Source organism: Hyla sarda, chromosome 2 (genome assembly GCF_029499605.1).
Source record: "Hyla sarda isolate aHylSar1 chromosome 2, aHylSar1.hap1, whole genome shotgun sequence".
In the NCBI taxonomy this organism is placed as follows: domain Eukaryota; kingdom Metazoa; phylum Chordata; class Amphibia; order Anura; family Hylidae; genus Hyla; species Hyla sarda.
The window spans coordinates 246,836,447-246,841,299 of NC_079190.1; positions in this window are offsets into that span (position 1 = coordinate 246,836,447).

The following is a 4,853-nucleotide window of genomic DNA, read 5'->3' on the forward strand; positions in this document are numbered from 1 at the left end:
CTCTGAATTGAGAGAGCGCCATGTGCATTTGAGGCCTAAATTAGGGATTTTCATAGGGGTGTACCTGGATGAAAGCGTTACACTTGCCTCCTCCACCAAAGTTACTGTCAGTTTTCCCCAAACAGGGGGCCTCCAAGTGAGAATTATTTTATTTTGGTATTTCTTTTGTGTCTTGCTCTGGACAATTCCTGACATGGACAAAGGTGTCAGCAGAGAGCACTGTGGTCGTGACAGAAAGAAAATCCAAAAAAAAAAAAGAATTTCCTCTGTAGTATACAGTCACTAATAAGTATTGGAAGGATTAAGAATTTTAAATAGAAGTAATTTACAAATCTGAAGTGAGGAGAGTAGGAATTCAGCTCACCTGATTCAACACGTGCACGGCCAGCCTCAGAATTCAAAGCAGAAACCATAGAAGAAGGTGGAGCCAGCACTGTGTAAAAACCATTCCTCTTTATTGTAATAATAAAGAACAATAAAGAAGAATGTTTTTACCCAGTGCTGGCTCCACCTTCTTCTATGGTTTATGCTTTTAATTTACAAATCTGTTTAACTTTCTGGCACCAGTTAATAGAAAAATAAAAAAGTTTTCCACCTAAGTACCCCTTTAATTTTACTATATACCAAGCTTTATGAGATTTATACCGACATATACCAAGCTTTGTGAAATTTTTTTGCATCGTGACCTATAGTTTTCATCGGTACTAATTTGTATTGATCTGACTTATTGATCTCTTTTTATTCAATCTGTACTATATTGGTAGAGCCTGCTCCAGACAGGACAGGCTTTATCAATAGAAGAGGATCTGCAGCCAGGGAAGGCTAGGTAAGCCCTCCGGCTGCCAGAACAATGGATGGGTACACCACCTGCTTGGCTTTCAAAGAGGAGAAGAACAAAACCCATTTGAAATAAAGAGGCACAGTTGTCACATCAGCAGTTCTGCCTCTTAGTTTTAGCAATTAAAGGGGGTCTCCACTAATCAAAACTTCCCACATGTCAAAGTTTTAAAAATGACATTACATTTTAACAACACTTTGGGCCCCATCTCCAAAGTTTGTGCCCCAGGTGTAAATATTAATTTTATTAAAGAACAAGATTGCAACAAACTCTTTTCATCGGTTTATTTTTCTTTTGTTTATAAATATTTTAACAAAGCAGACAAAAATACACAGGGTAGATAATACTGAAATACAAAAGTCTGTAGGATGCAGTTTGGACATATATCTGCAGCCTTCACATTGTAGCAAAACATTAGTATCAAACATTTAACAAGTCATTGCATAACAACAACACTCTGCATGCACTGTTATGTACATGTAAGTTAAAAAAGACTCCAGTAGAAAGTGAAATACACCCTAAAGCAGAAATCCCCTCTTCTAAAAATATGTATTGTTTCCTGCTTAGCTGAAGAGATGCAACAACCAACCTTCAATGATCAATCACTGACCAGATATCCAAAATGGCAGCTGTATTACCAAAAATGGAGACTATCGGATGCCTCGTAAATTGACTGACTTTGTAGGTTAGTTATTTCTGGACTTGTCATACACTTAGCCTATGTCCCTATTAGTTCCCATAAATACAAAATAGAAACTCCAAATCATTTTAAGTAAAGGGGATGCTGCTTTAGTATTTTCAGATTTTCACAAGGGCTGTCAATATTTAGCAGAAACTTACAAATGGCAGCCATATATCCGTGAAGACAATGCACACTATCTCGTGTAGCAATTTTTATTTCTTTTTTTTTTTTTGTCTGGGCAGAAGGTTTTACACAGAGCATAATCCATTTTATTTTTTTACAAAAGCATTTGTATGGAGATAATTCTAAATGTCCAGAATCAATGTAAACATCAGAGATCCATAATAGGTTGACATATAGGCAACATTAAGATAATTTTAGTACTTTAATTTATTCAGCACACCAGTTTGCATTCAAAGAAGAATCATGCATTTTCTCAGTACGTACCACGATTTTTACAAAATATTTTGGACTTGACAGAAAGTTTTGTTTTTAAATGCACACCATATAAGATATTCTGTTTTACGATTTTCAAAAATAAATAAAAAATTCAGGTTGTATGTCTAAAAAAAATACACCTTTTTGCTCCTTTTGCTGCTTCAAATGCTTCTATAGCATGTTGAAAAGTCATTGCATCAAAAGGAATATAACACAGACTTACTACATTATGCTTAGGCAGTCTGTTGTCAGAAATATATATATATATATATATATATATATATATATATATACTTCAGACAGCATGTGGACTTTGTAGTAGAGATTAAAGGCTTCCAGAAAAGTGACACTACGGTGCCACAGTCCAGAAAACATGCAGCATGTACCAGTCAGTTTTCTAGGTGGACTATTTGTGTTACCGCTTTCAAATTTGTATGGATGTATCAGAAAGAAATTATTCTGTAACAATGTGTATTGTGTTAACATAATATGATAGCCAATGTTAAAATATTACATTATAATGCATAAACCCAAAAATATTGGCTACCTACATGAGCTGTATTTTATGACCTGGGTGAATTTTCTTGCACACTTCTTTATGTATATTAACACCGGGTCCTGTGTTATGTATATTAACACCAAAAATATTTTGCGTAATCTCCAGCTTTGAAGCCAATGTACAAAATTTTATGTATAGTTTCCTGCCCTTAATATGATTCTCTTCGGGCAAAAAAACATAGAAAACCATGAATCCCAGTAAGATTACTTGAGTGGCCCTGAAGTCTTTAAAATTTAGCCCTTATGCATAACCTTTTTAGATGGCAACTATGCCAAATCCCTTACTTATGTAGAAGGCTGTTTCATAAAGAAAGATTTATGATATATGAATGTTGTTCCTTGGTAGTTCATCATGACAAGCTTTACACTGTTTCTAAGTGCTTTTGTGTATGGTGGTCCCTTATTCTAAACCATTGCAAGACCATTGTTGAAATGTAATAGTTTTTTTTTTTAACCCTGTCCATAATTGATACACAACTGTTCAACTTAAAAGAGTTATAGTGCTTGCTTAAGGGAAAACTAAGAGAAAAATGCATTAAACTGTGCGTATTGAAGTGAAAACTATTTTTAAAACCCTTCTGAGGTAAACTGCTTATTTACAGACCCAATGTTGTACTCGTCTATCTATCGATCTGTCTGTCTGTCTATCTATCCATCTATCTATCTATATAGACAAGACCACAGCACACAGACATAGTAAAAAACAATGGTGATTTTATTTAATCCTCAGCAGAGCAGGGTGCAACATTTCTGAGGTCTCACACCGCCATTTTCAAGCATGTGGTGTGAGACTGCAGAAATGTTGCACCCTGCTCTGCTGAGTATGAAATAAAATCACCATTGTTTTTCACTATGTCTGTGTGCTGCGGTCTTGTCTATATGGATTGAAGTCTTGGATTCTGTGACCAGGAACCAGATGACGGCTTGCACCTATTTACAATACTACTGAAAGTGGTTGTGCTGTTCTTTTGGAGTATATCTATCTATATATCTATCTATCTATGGTAGACCAGTACAGGAGTTGCACCCCTGTACCCTAGCTGCTCTCTCCGGCAGACTCCATACAGTGACCCCTGGGCCTACACCTGCACCTGTTCCTTTGTATATCTGCTTCTTTACTTGTTATATAGAGTATTGTATATAAAATGTGTTATGCCTTTAAGACCTGTTGTCATGCGATTGTAACCCAGTGAGGTATCAGTGACCATGTGACCTAAGGGTGACCTATGGGACCCCTCCTAGTCTCCCCCATATAAGCCCTGGGTGGAGCTAGCTCTTTCTCTTATGCTCTTTAAGTCTTTGCTGAGTTGCAGTAAGGTCAAGTCCTGTCAGAGTGTGTCTGGAGTCCAGAGGAGGTGTAAAGTCAGTCAAGCAGCCACAGATTCTCAAGTCCATTGCCCACAGGTCAAGTCAAAGCCTGATAAGCTACAGAAGGGGTGAAGTCAGTCATAGTCTGTCATAGTCAAGTCAGTCCAAGTCATCCTGTCTCAAGTCAGCGTGGCCCTACATCAAATTGTCCAATTCCACTTTAAATCCCAGCTAGGTATCTGAAGTCACTGGTCACCTCCGTGGGCCTAGCCAAGCTGTATAGACTGCTACATCTGTCTCACTCAGTGCCGTTGTTCCGTAACTTGGCGTCGGAGTGTTTATTTGCCCCCTTGCCTAGCCCAGGATCCAGCGGTATTCCTTCGGGTGGTGTAGAAGATAAACCATGCCCTGGCATCATGAACACAAGGGGTTAATGCCATCTGCCCCTAGGGTAATTCCATCTGCCTTCATCACACCCTAACCAAATATCTATCTAACCAGTTAGGATGTGAATATTGCTGTTGGTAATTCGATCTAAACACATTGGCCCAGATTTATGAATATGCCAAAATGCCTAAAATATAACTGTCTGGTTTAACCCATAACAACTAATCACAGCTCAAACCAGACAATTTTGTTTCAGGCAGATGGATCATTAAGGCAGATGGATAATTTTGTTTCAGGCAGATTCATAATTCATAGTCCATTCTCTATGACATTACCTGACAGAAAGCAGAACAGTAACAGTTGTCACATACAACCTTTATAGCTACATATCCTCACTCCTAATTTTTAATGAAAAAAACAAACAAACAAAAAAAAAAACATCCTCATAGCCAGTCATACTAAGTCATACAGAGCACATTCACAAGAAAATTACAATGGTCACGATAAAACTTACAAAAAAATTGTATAGTTGCCTATTTGTGTTTAAGATGATATTGGTGGTTACATGTGATTTCAGTCGTATGAGCACTTCAGTAGTTTGCCAAATCTTGTCAATAGCTTAGCAACTTTGTCAACATAGTT